This window comes from Aotus nancymaae, unplaced genomic scaffold, assembly GCF_030222135.1.
Source record: "Aotus nancymaae isolate 86718 unplaced genomic scaffold, 86718_ANA_hifiasm-v0.15.2.pri h1tg000004l, whole genome shotgun sequence".
In the NCBI taxonomy this organism is placed as follows: Eukaryota; Metazoa; Chordata; class Mammalia; order Primates; family Aotidae; genus Aotus; species Aotus nancymaae.
This window is the reverse complement of record NW_026988415.1, coordinates 6,824,748-6,838,386: the sequence shown is the minus strand read 5'-3', so window position 1 is coordinate 6,838,386 and position 13,639 is coordinate 6,824,748. Positions and strand designations below refer to the sequence as shown.

At 42.3% G+C, this 13,639-nt stretch overlaps 1 pseudogene; it reads right to left on the bottom strand.

Moving 5' to 3' along the window:
• Nucleotides 1–256: 256 nt before the first annotated feature.
• LOC135277663 (sperm protein associated with the nucleus on the X chromosome N2-like) lies at nucleotides 257–7,539 on the bottom strand (annotated as a pseudogene).
• Between the last annotated feature and the right edge of the window lie 6,100 nt (nucleotides 7,540–13,639).

The following is a 13,639-nucleotide window of genomic DNA, read 5'->3' as shown; positions in this document are numbered from 1 at the left end:
CCTGTGGGATAAAATTTTAAGAAGAAAATTTGTCTCCAGAAATCAGTCCTTCCCTGAGTCCTTATTTAGAATATCTGCTTCACCTATGGGTCTGCCCACCAACCATACAGGACCTCATATCCCTCCGAATGCCTACCTCCCCCCTTCCCTTCCTCCTCACCATCAGAAAACAGGCAGAGAGATACTCAGTCATCAGCTCCTTAATGTTTATTTTATTGTTATCATTACTTGTCCAATTTGGTTTATCCACGTGTGACTAATCCTGCCCACCCTCCTGTGAAGATCCTTCATATGAATCGAGGTCTTCGTCATTCTGTGAAGATCCTTCCCATGAATCGAGATCTTCATCCTTCTGTGAAGATCCTTCCCGTGAATCAAGGTCTTCGTCCTTCTGTGAAGATCCTTCCCATGAATCGAGATCTTCATCCTGTGAAGATCCTTCACATGGGTCGAGGTCTTTGTCCTCATCCTGTGGGATTGGATCGATGGAGTTCTCTCAGGACTGGTCATTCTCCATTTGATTTGAATTTATTTTCTTATACTTCCTGTAGCAAAACACTAATATTGTTGGATACTGTGATTTTTTTGGTCTTCTTCAAACTCTGTTCAGAGGCTAAAGCTCTGTTCAGTGTCTCCAGCGTCTGGTAAGAAAACAGGGAGATGCCAGAAAGACGTTATTTTTGGTGAATAGGGTAGAGACAGAATAGCAATGGGGCGGGAGGGGGGTGGTTTATAAGAAGAAATGCGGTTGAGAAAAGGGTTTGTACCAGAGAAGAACAAGGTGGAATCATAGGGTAGGGATCTATGGGGAAGAAGAAGAGGAGCATGGCTAGGGTCATCTGTGTTAGTCCAAACTGCACCATTTTGTAAGCTCTTTGCTATTTTGGAGGGCTTGGTCAAAATGAAACATTCCATGGGGGTTCAGGCCATGAGAAACATCCTGCCTAACCACCTGAGCACAAGGCAGACAAAGACTCAACTAAACAAACATCCCTATCACATCTTGCTTGGCAAAGCTCTAAGGAACACCACAATGATATTCCACCAGAAAAAGGGCCAAACCACCTGATCATAAGAACATCTTACTAATATCCTGCTGGGCAGCAAGACATACTGCCCAGATCCCTCCCATTCATACCTGTAAGTACCCCAGCCTGTAAGAAACAGGATGATGCTCCACCAACAAGATGATGCTCATAACCCAAGAGAGACCCTAGCTGTCCCCAGAACTGATCCCAATTGGAATGAACAGGCAACTTCCATAGACAGACTTGAACAAGGCCATACGATATCATGCCTTCTAGCCGCCCCTGTTCTTTTCTTCTTCTGCCTTTCAAAGGTCACAACTGAATTTGCCACCTTAAGCCCTAATATGAATAAGGGCAAAATCTATCTTCATTTATACTTTATGTCTGCGTCAGTCCCAGACATTTGAAAAAAAGCTTAAAAAACTGGAGGATGGCCTTCAAACCTACTAAAAATACTTTATCAAAGTGTCCTTTAAGGTCTTTAAGAATAAAGAGGAAGAACTGAAAACCCCAAACCTAAAAAAGGACCAGGCTAAATACCAAATGCTGGTAGCTGCCACTCAACGTGGTTCCCAAGGCATACAGAATCCCTCAACCTGGCAACAGTCACCTCCAGGAGTCTGTAATAAGGTGCAGCCAACAGGACACTGGGCAAAAGCCTGCCGTAATCCCAGGACACTCTGGAAACCTTGCCCCATCTGTGGTATCAAGGGACACTGGAAGTCAGCCATTGCTCAGTGAAACTCTTCATCCAGCTTCACCACCTCTACCTGAAGCCTGACAGGGGGTCCACCGCCCCCACTGCCATCACCACCTCAGAACCCAGGGTAATGCTGCCAGTACCTGCTAAGCCCATGTCTTTCCTATTGGACACTCAATAAGAAAACTAATTACTCAGTTTTACCAGAATATTCTAGACCACTTTTCAGTTCTTCTACGTCTATAGTGAGATTCAATGGAATCCCCTCTAGGCACAGACTGGTCTTTGATTATACAAACTATTCAACACCCCGCTTCACCCACTCTTTCCTGGTTATCCCTCAGTGTCCTACCCCTATCTTGGAGTGGGACATATTAAGTAAATTCCAGGCCTCCATGCAATGTGGTTCCTACAATTCTACCACTTTTATTTTCCTCTGCTGCTCAGATGCTCTTCTCCCTCTCTTCTCCCTCTCATCCTCATTATCCACCCTGTTACCTTCTTTTAATTCTAGAGTTTGGAACATTTCTAAACCCACAATAGCTACACATCTCAACCCAATTAAAATAACCCTTCAAAACCCCTCCATTTTCCTTCATCAGTCTCAATATCCCTTTAATGCAGCCGGCCTCAGAGTCCTCAAACCTATTATCTGTAAACTTTTACAAGCTCAAATTCTCAAGCCTGTCAACTCTCCCCACAACACCCCTATTCTGGCTTTCTAAAAGACAGGCTGGTCTTACCCCTTGGTCCAGGGTCTCCAAGTTGTTAACGAGGCAGTGGTACCAATCCATCCAGTGGTCTGCAACCACACACTCCACTCTCCCATATTCCCCCATCTACCACACACTCCTCTGTATTGGAACGAAAAGGGAATAAATAAAAGATTTATTCCCTTAAATCCGGCTTACCAAAATCTTTTTGCTTTAACTGGGTAAAATCCTAATATTCACATGTCCACCTGACTAACATGGACTGTACTCTCACAGGGGTTGCTGAACTTCCCTTTGCTCCTAGCACCCTCCTCCAATACATCAATGACCTCCTCCTCTGTAGCCCCTCCCTTAACCTGTCCATCCAACACACCACTCAGATTTTAGGTTTTAAACTTCCTCTATAATCGAGAATATTGGGCCTAACCTACAAAAGCTCAGGTAGCCCAAACCCAAGTTACTTACCTTGAGTTTGTCCTAACCCCTAACTCTCGAGCCATCCCAAGCCAATGAAAGGAGCTACTTTGGGACATGCTTCTTCTTCATTTGAAAAGTACCTCCTCTCCTTCTTGGGCCTTGTGGGATATTTTTGGCTGTAAATTCCCAACTTTGACCTGCTGGCCAAGCTGCTCTACACAGCCTCACATGGGCCCATCCTAAAACCCCTAAATCCAGCTTGTCCCATCAACTCCCACATAAAAAAAAAAAAGCTAAAAAATGCCCTTTTAATGGGCCTGGCGCTGAGACTGCCCAACCTTACCAAGCCCTTTACTTTGTATGTACATTCTGACCAAGGCCTTGCTCTTGGACTGCTCTGCCAAAGATACAGCAGTGCCCCACAAGCTGTTTCATACCTCTCAAAACAACTGGACTCTGTCATCCAAGGCTGGTCATTCTGATTAAAAATCTTGGGGGTGGCCACAGTGCTGGCCTCAGAGGCACAGAAACACACTCTCTACCAACACATTACTATTGCATGCTCCTATAACCTACAGGACTTCATAAACCATCTGTCCCTTCTATCCCTCCCACCATACCACTTATAGCAGGTACACGCCTTATTCATAGGTAACCCTCTAATCACCTTCCAGAGACAGAACTTTCAACCCAGCCACACTCCTCCCTGTAAATACTTCCCATTCTAAGCTCTCTCACTCCTGCCTGGACCTCTTAGACTCCCTCTCCTCCCCCTTCCAACACGTTTCAGAAGCCCCTTTGATGGGAACACGTACACAGTTAATTAATGGAAGCTCTTTTAGGGAGCCATGTCCAGCAGCTGGCTATTCCATCATTGCTGAAAATAATCTCCTAGAATCCAATGCTCTCCCATCCCATGTTACCTCTCAACAGGCAAAGCTAGTTGCCCTAACCAGGGCCCTCACCCTAGCAGAGGGAAAGAGGGTCAACATTACACCCATTCCAAATATGCGTACCACATCCTGCACTCTCATGCCTTAATCTGCCAGTAATCTGTAGTTTTCAAACTACAGAAGGAACTCCCGTAACAAATGGCAAAGTAGACATAAGCTGCTGGAGGTGGCTAAACTACCACTAAAGGCTACCATTATTCATTGAAGGGGCACCAAAAAGTAACAGAAGCCATAACCAAGAAAAACTTTTCAATACGCTTGGCAGCATGGCCGGCAGTCATTAAGACCCCATCATTATTTCCCATTTTTCCCAGCATACACCCTGTATATACCCAGGAGGAACAAACCCCACTTGCCTGGGCTGGCACCATTCAGGGAAAAATGGTTCTATCTCAATGAAGAAAGTGTCTTGGCCAAGTTTTAAAAACCTTCTGTAGTTTTATGTGTGCACAACCATTTCCATGCCGGTTACTGCCCCTATTCCAGCTTTTAAAAATTTAGATACATTCTTCCACCATGTCTCCCAATCTCAAAGATATTTCTAAGGTGTGTTCCCTTTGCATTTAAACTTCCTCTGAAGAAGCTATCAAACCACCTCCTTTCCCACACATGAGGCCTGAGGACATCTACCAAGGCAGGACTAGCAAATCACCTTCACCAACATGCCCCCCACAAATGATTCTATACCTTTAGAGTATAATAGACACATTGTCTGGATAGATAAAAGCTTTTCCTATCACCACCGAAAAGGCACACACCATCGCTTCTATTCTCTTCACTCATATTATCCACCAGTTTCAACCCCCTCTTGCATCCAGTCAGACAATGGGCCAGCATTTGTTTCACAGTTTAACCAACAGTTGACAATGTCTCTAAACATTAAATGGGCTTTCGATATTCCTCACCACCCATAATCTTCAGGAAATTTAAAAAAAACAAAAACGGACAAATAACCAAACTCTCCCTGAAGGTTAAAATGGCTTGGACTTCACTTCTCCCATTGGTCCTCATGAGTTTATGAGTCATTTTCCAAAAACCACTCAGCCTAAGCCCATTTAAACTCATGTATGAATGATGCTTTATCCACCACAATCTCCCTGTAATTTCTCCCTCTTCTATATGGAATACTTGGCCAGCGTTACACCTTACCCAACATCTAATAAGACAGTACGCACATGCTTACTTTCCCTAGCCTAAAAGTCCATCTTCAAAACACTCCTCCCTGTTCCTACAACAGGCGACTAGGGCTGAATCGCAGACTCCTCCCCCTCCCCTCTCCAACTTAAGTGGACAGGTTGTCACCAGGTTATCCAACTACTCCCACAGCAGCAAAGCTAGCCTCCTTTTCACACTGAATACACCATTCCAAATTAAAAAGAGCACTAGAGCCACATCTAGAAACTTCCTCACCCCCAAATTATTCTCCCTCCCTCACAGGACCAATATCACTGCACTTAAGAATTCCAGAAGTTGCCAATCTGGAAGGCCCTAGTCCATAATACTCCCTGCCTCCAATTTCAAATCTTTTGTCTCAGACTTTGTTTCAGATCTTCCCTGGTTTTCCTTCCCCATGTCCCTGGATAGTCCATGCCAATTTCTCACGCTAATCCATGAGATATGACTGCAGGGCACCTTCCAAAATTTCACTCCCACTCGAATCTCCTTTTTCTCCTTTTGTCTTCTTTGTCTGTGGGATATTCTGAGTCCCCACCCCCAACCTCTATCAGTTGAGGCCCTCAGCCTCACACATTGCCTCTTAAATCAGTCACACTCCCTTCTTACTTCCAACTGTTAAATTTGTTTGTCCACACAAATCCAGCAGCTCACAGCCCTTCCTGTCAACCTGGCCACATAAACCCAGGTCAAATTAACCTGCATCTCACCTACTCGGCCAATTCATCCCCAAAAACTGTTTATAATCTTGCTCAGCTAAATACCTCCCACCTCGATCCGTCAAATCCACCCACACCATCACACACAGGGCTGTCACCCTCCTTCACCTCATAGCCTCTTAGCTCAACAGGTTACAAGTCGGATTCCATAAAGCACCTCTTACCAAGCCCTCCCCTCTCTGCCAGCCCTGCTCTCCATGTATCCAACTCAAGGGCGCCCCCTGGAAAAAATGTACAAACAATTCCCTCAACTGCAGCCTTTATCCTTCTGCCCTGTCAGGACCGCAATGGCTGTTAGTTACAAAAACCCATTTATCTCTCTCTCTCCAAAACCAAGCAGCCTTCGCCACCTCCCCCACCAACCTTCCCTATTAGGCCCTCCCAGAGGCTACCTTTGCTGGCAGCTATTCAATTTGGAAAAACATAAAAGTTAAAACAAAAGGTGTGCCCAGAATTCAATGCCCCATTCTCATGGCTTGCCACCATAACCTACAACTTTTGCCTGTCCACCCCCAACCCAGTGTCTTCTTCCTTTGCGGCACAAACTCTCATCTCTGCCTACTGGCCAGTTGGTCAGGAACATGCATCCTGGTTTTCAATCTAAGCATTAACATTTTGCTGAGCAGCCAGACCATCCAGGTTCCTTTAGTAGCTTCTGTCTCATCTTCCTCCACACACACTAAGGAGCCTCTACATCTCCCTCTAGTGTTAGCGGAACTAAACATCTCTGCTGCACTCAGCACTGGGATAGCATGCTGCCCCTTTCTTAGGGCCTTAATCTTCCTCTTCCTAATACTCACAATTGATCCATGTATACATGTCTTCACATCCCGCTTTATCTCACCAAGGCTAAACTCCCTTGTCCCGGCAGCCACCCAGCAACACGTCGATACCATCCTTCTCCTCTGCCAAGTGCGGTACCAGTGCCTCCAGGGAAACAACTCTCAAGTCGAACACCCACTGCTGCAAAATCCAAACCCTGATTACAGCACCCCTACTCATCAGGAAGCAGCCAGATAATCAACAATTCCCCTCTTCCTTTTATACTAAAGTCGAAGGCAACAATGTGAGTCCAAACCACCATTTTGTAAGCACGCTGCTGTTTTGCAGACCTTGATCAAAGAGAAACATTCCATGGGGGTTCAGGCCATGAGAAAAATCTTGCCTAATCACCTTAACACAAGGCAGACTGAGTGTTTACATGCAGGATACTACAATCTAAGACCAACATGTGCAACAGTGTGGGCACTGTTCAACTTACTACTGGGAATTATGTCCAGTGCAAAAAAAAAAAAAAGGAGGCATTTGGATTGGAAGAGGAGAAGCACAACTATCTTCTGTCAAAGACTACATGAGAGTCTATGTAGAAAAGTCAATCTTAAAAAAGGCTTCTACAACCATTGAGGTTAGCAAGATTGCCCAACTAACGAAACTCCTATCATGTCTTCTGGGCAAAGTTCTAAGAAACACCACAATGACATCCCACTGGAAAAAAAGCTAAACAGCCTGATCATAAAAACATCTTATCGATATCCTGCCAGGATCATAAAAACATCTTATTAATATCCTGCCAGGCAGCAAGCCATACCGCCCAGACCCCTCCCTCCCATACCTGTAAGTACTGGAGCCTGTACGTAGCCGTGCGTTCTGGCATTAAGGTGGTCCCCCACTTCCACAGGTGTCTGGAATATACCTGTGTTGCTGTTTGAGCCGCCCCCTCTCTGTGTGTCTATCTTTCATCCTCACCTTCCTTTCAAAACCTAACAATCTTACCTTGTCACTTTTTTTGTTGTTGGATGTACGTTTCATCTTGGTACTTGAACTTGGCTGTTTCATGACTGTCTGTAGAATGTCTATACTACGCTCTTCCAGAGTGCAGACATCCACAGCTACATTGAAGCTTGCCAGTCGGTTGTCTCAGAGCTCCTGCTCAGCCTATATATACCCTCCTGGGGACAAGGCAAAGCCACGCCCTTGAGCTTTGTTTGATCATACAGGCAGTGTCCCAGCCAATGGCAGTCCTGGGATGGCTTTGACATCACAAAGTGTCACCCCTGACAACTCCCTGGGCTTGGAGGGGTTGGGGTGAATGGGTTGTAGAGAAAACCTGACAAGTTCCTGGGCTTGGGGGTAAAGGATGAAAGGGTTGTAGAGAAAACCAAATGCTGTTCTTGTTTCAACATCCCCTGAAGAGGCATCCCAAACTGATCTACAGCCGCTCCTCGTTTCTCCACGTTTAATGTTCATGGTTCACATGGATGTGAGAGGATGATTCCTTCAAGCCCTTCCCCATAGTCATTCCTACTAAGTGATTCATTTCCTTGTCTTCCAGCCCTCATCATATACTAGTATTTTGGATGTCTCACCTCAAATCCCTCCAACCTAATGTGACCCATTTAAAAGTTCCCTTTTCTCTGCATTCTTCCTAACACGTTATGTTTCATCTTTTTATTAAAGCCACTGTAACAGTGTGAAGAGATGTTTCACTTTAGTTGTAATTTGCATTTCCCTAATGATTGGTAATTCTATTTATTTTAATGTACTGATTTTCCATTTGTATGCCTTTTACAAAACATCTGTTCAGCTTCTTTGCTCACTTTTTAATGGCATTATTTGTTTTCTTGCTATTAAGTTTTTTGAGTTACATATATATTTTGGGTATTAACCCCTTATCAGATTTATGGTTTGCAAATATTTCTCCCTTTCTGTGGGTTGTTAATTGTCTTTTTTTGCTTTGCAGAAGCATTTCTGTTTAATGCCATTCTATTGGTCTACTTTTGTTTTCATTGCTTTTGTTTTCAGGATTATATCCAAACAATCATTGTCAAGAGCACCAGCATGGAGCTATTTCCTTATGCCTTTTTAGAAGTAGTTTTAGAGTTTCATGTATTCTATTTAAGTCTTCATTTTTTATGTCTGCATAGTATTCTATGGTGTATGTATGTACTTCATTTTTTCTTTATCCGGTCTATCATTGATGGGCATTTATGTTGATTTCATGTCTTTGATGTTGTGAATTGTGCTGCAATGAAAATACACGTTTGTGCCTTTATAATAGAGTGAGTTATATTCCTTTGGGTATATACCCAATAATAAGATTGCTGGATTGAATGGTATTTCTGTCTTTCTGTCTTTGATCATGTACTTTGCAGGGATGTAGACAGAGCTGGAGGCAATTATTCTTAGCAAACTAAAGCAGGAGCGGTAAACCAAACACAGCATGTTCTCACCTATAATTGGGAGCCAAATAATGAGAACATATGGACACACAGAGGGGAACAAAGCACACTGGACTCTAATGGGGCGTGGAAGGTAAGAGAAGGGAAGGGTCAGGAAAACTATCTAACTAATGGATACTAGGCTTAATACCTGGGTAATAAAATAATCTGTATAAATATCCCCCATGACACATGTTTACCTATGTAACAAACATGCACATTCTGCACATATGACCCTGAACTTACAATAAAAGTTTAAAAAGTCTTCATTTTTTATTTAATTTTGTATATGGTGGGAGAAAAAGATGTAATTTCATTATGCTGCCTGTGTGTATCCAGTTTTCTCAGTACGGTTTGTTGAAGAGGCTCTTCTTTCCCCATTGTATGTTCTTGGTACCTTTGTCAAAATCAGTTGACCATAAATAGTTTAGTTTATTTTTGGGTTTTCTATTTTGTTCCATTTCTCTGTCTGTCTGTCTGTCTGTCTGTCTTTGGAACAGGACCATGCGGCATTGGTTACTGTAGCTTTATAATATATTTTTAAGTAAAGGAGTGTGATGCCTTTGGCATTGCTCTTTTTGCTGAAGATTATTTTGGCTATGTGGACTCTCCTTTGCTTCCATAGTAATTGAAGTATTTTTGATGGCAGCAGCAGCCCAGCTAGGGTAGCCATTGCCAAGATGCCACAGCAGCAGGGAGGTGCAGCCAGGGCTATACACTCCATTAATCAGGCAGGAGCCCTGTCCCGAGGGGCCTCCTACTTCACAGAGCAGGCAGGAGCTTTGCTGCAACTCCAGATTTGGGTGTCTCTGTGCTGTTGGGAGCCTGGGAGGGTCTTCTACTCAGCACGCTCGGAAGTGCCTTCTCTCACTGATGGCTTCTCCCCATTGCCGGCAACTGCTCCAGTATCAGAGGTGTGGATGAGGATGCACACTCCACAGAGCCTACAGGAGCTGGGGACAAGTGGGAGCCCCACCCCTTTTAAGTTGGCTGGGTGAGAGGTACCCGGGTGCAGCTTCAGCCATCCAAGCCTGACTGCAGACCCAGGATTCTCTGTACTCTTGGGGACCTGGGAAGGTCTCTTTACCCCTCAATGGCTCACAAGTGCCTGTTCTTGTTGCCTGGCCTCTCCTCACTATGAGAGCCCACTCTGATCTTAGAACAAAGTTGGGGCTGAGCTCAGATGCTTTGGGTGAGTGCATGCCTGGGGAAGTGCTGATACTTTAGGCCCCTTTGACTTTGTCCCCCTCTGGATTTTTGGCCCTGATGAATATAGGAGGGATGCTGAGGCAGCAGGGGAGTGGCAGCACAGTGCTGATCCACAGGTGCCAGTTGGAACAAACAGTCTGGGCACCATGAATGGCAGTGGGAGGCAGACAGACTCTGCGTGGAAGAGGACAGGTCCCCAGTGTGTGTGTGTGTGTATGCGTGTGTTATATAGCTCTACAGAACTAAATGTTATTTAGCCTTAAAAAAAGATCTTGGCATTTGCCACAATATGAATAAACTTGGAGGACATCACACTAAGTTAAATAATCCAGACAGAAAAAAAAATATTTTGATGATCTTATATGTGGACTATATAAATAGGGGGCCAAAACAGACAGAGGTGGAGAATAAAACATTGGGGTTGGGAGAAGAAATGGGGAGATGTAGATCAAAGGATACAAAATAGCAGATATGTAGGATGACTATCTTGAGACGAACAGTGACCTCTACCAAGAGACTCATCCAGCCTGAGGTGACTCACAGGGTTGGAGCCAGGAGAATAGGTCCACAGCCCTCACTCTCCTTCCTTTCTCCCTCCCACCTCTGACTCTCCTTGAGGCTCCCCATTAGCCAAACCCAGTGGACATCAGAGAGCCCAGGAGCCCATGGAGAGAAGCCTTCTAAACAGCCTCCCAGGACAGAGTGGGAGAAAAAGGGTGATAAGTGGATCTGTAAAGGCAGAAGGAAGATGTTCAGCAGAAATGCAAGACTCACAGCAGTATCAGGAGGTAGAAATCATCACGGAGGCCCCATTTACTGGTGAGGAAATTGAGGCCTAGAGAAGCTCAGTATCTCAATAATTGTGAAACAGTGTTCAAACCTAGGTTCATTCTGCCCTAAATCTCATATTCTTTCTGGTACTCTGGGTAAACTGCATACCTTCTTTAGACTTTGGATCCCTCAGTTGTAGAATGAGTAAATTGGAACAACAGATGCCATTTTTTAAAAATACGCTATGAGGCCAGGCAGAGTGGCTCACACCTGTAATCCCAGCACTTTGGGAGGCTAAGGGGGGCAGATTGCCTGAGTTCAGGAGTTTGAGATGAGCCTGGGCAACAAGGCAAAACCCCATCTCTACTCAAAATGCTAAAGATTAGCTGGGCATGGTGGCGCATGCCTGTAGTCCCAGCTACTCCATAGACTGAGGAACGCAAATTGCTTGAAACCAGGCAGCAGAGGTTGCAGTGAACTGAGTTGGGGCCAGTGCACACCAACTTGGGTGACAGAGCAAGACTGTCTCAAAAAATGAATAAAATAAAATAAAATAATTAATAAATAAATACAAATATGCTATGGGTCTGACATAGATGGCTTTTATTATGTTGTATGTTCATTCTATGCCCAGTTCAGTTTTTTCAGGATTTTTAACATAAAAGTATATTGAATTTTATCAAATGTCTTTTCAGCATCAGTTGAAATGATCCTATGGCTTTTAGCTTTCATTCCGTTTATATACTGTATCACATTGACTGATTTTTGCATGATTATATGTTTTTGCATCCCAGTGATAAATTACACTTGGTCATGATGAATGATCTAATGTATTGTTTAATTTGATTTGCTAGTATTTAGTTGAGAATTTTAGCATCAATATCCATCAGACATTTTGGCCTGTAGTTTTGTTTTTTCCTTTGTTATGTGTCTTTGTCCAGTTTTGGTATCAAGGTAAAACAAGACTTTTAGAATGATTTTGAAAGTATTTCCTTCTCCTCCATTTTTTGGAATATTTTGAGTAAAACTGGTATTAGTTCTTCTTTAAATGTTTGGTAAAATTCAACAGTGAAGCCATCAAGTCCTAGGCTTTTACTGGAAGACTGCTTATTATGGCTTTTATCTTGTTAAATATCTTTGGTTCATTCAGGTTTTGGATATCTTCATGCAAACTTGGTAGGTTGTATGGATAAGAATTTATGCATTTCTTGGAGATTTTCCAATATATTTTCATATAGTTTCTCATAGTCACCACTAATGATCCTTTGAATTTCTGTAGTATCAGTTGTAATGCCCCCTTTAACTCTCTGATTTTATTTATTTGGATTTTCTCTGCTTTTTCTTACTTAGTCTGGCTAAAGTTTGTCAATTTTGTAAAGCTTTTTAGAAAACCAACTCTATGAATTTTGGATTCAGTTTGATCTTATTTTTCTAGTTTTTTCAAATGTATCATAAGATTATTTATTTGAAGTTGTTCCTCTTTTTTAATGTAGAAACTCATATCTATAAACTTCCTACTTAGTATTGCTTTTGCTGTATCCCATGGGTTTTGGTATGTTGTGTTTCCATTATTATTTTAGAAACTTTTCAATCTACTTCTTAATTTCTTCATTGACCCACTGGTAATTCAGGAGCATGTTGTTTAATTTCTATGTATTTGTATAGTTTCCAGAATTCCTTTTCTTATTAGTTTCCAGTTTTATTTTTTGGTGGTAAGAGAAGATCCTTGATATTGTTTTAATTTGTTTAAATGTTTTAAAACTTGGTTTATGACCTAACTTATATCCTATCCTTGAGAATGATCCATGTGCTGACTAAAAGAAAGTGTATTCTACAGTCCTTGGAATAAGTGTTTTGTAAATGTTTATTAGATCCATTTGGTCTATAATGCAGATTAAGTCTGACGTTTCTTTGTTGACTTTTATATCTGAAAGAGCTGTCCATTGCTGAAAGTGGGGTGTCGAAGTCTGCAGCTCTTATTGTGTTGGGACCTATCTCTCTCATTAGTTCTAATGCTGTTTCCTTTATATATCTAGGTGCTCCAGTGTTGGGTGCATATATATGTAAAATTTGTGTATCCTCTTGCTGAACCAATCCTTTCATTATTATGTAGTTGCCTTTTCTTCCCCTTATAGTTTTCATCTTGAAATCTATTTTGTCTGCTATGAATACAGCTAATCCTGCTTCTTTTGGGTTTCCATTGGGATGGAATATCTTTTTCCATTCCGTTATTTTCAGGCTATGTGTGTCTTTATAGATTAAGTGTGTTTCTGGTAGGCAACAGATCAATGTGTCTTATTTTTTTGTACATTCAGCAAGTTGAAATCTTTTAATTGGAGAGTTTAGCCCATTTACATTCAATGTTATTATTGATAAGTAAAAACTTACTCCTGTCATTTTGTTATTTTCTGATAGTTTCATGATCTTCTCCTCCTTTTTTCTTTCCTTCCTGTCTTCCTTTAGTGAAGATGATTTTTCTGTGAGTATACGATTTAATTTTATGCCTTTTTTTGTGTGTGTATCCATTGTATATTTTTTGGTTTGAAGTTACCATGAGGCTTGCAAATACTATCTTATAACCCATTATTTTAATCTGATAACTACTTATTTGTAGTTGCATAAAGAAACAAAGAAGCAAAAAAAAAAAAAAAAACTAATAAAAATTGCACCTTAACTTCGTCTCACTGCTTTTTGACTTTTTGTTTTTTCTATTCATATCTTATCGTAATGACTATGTC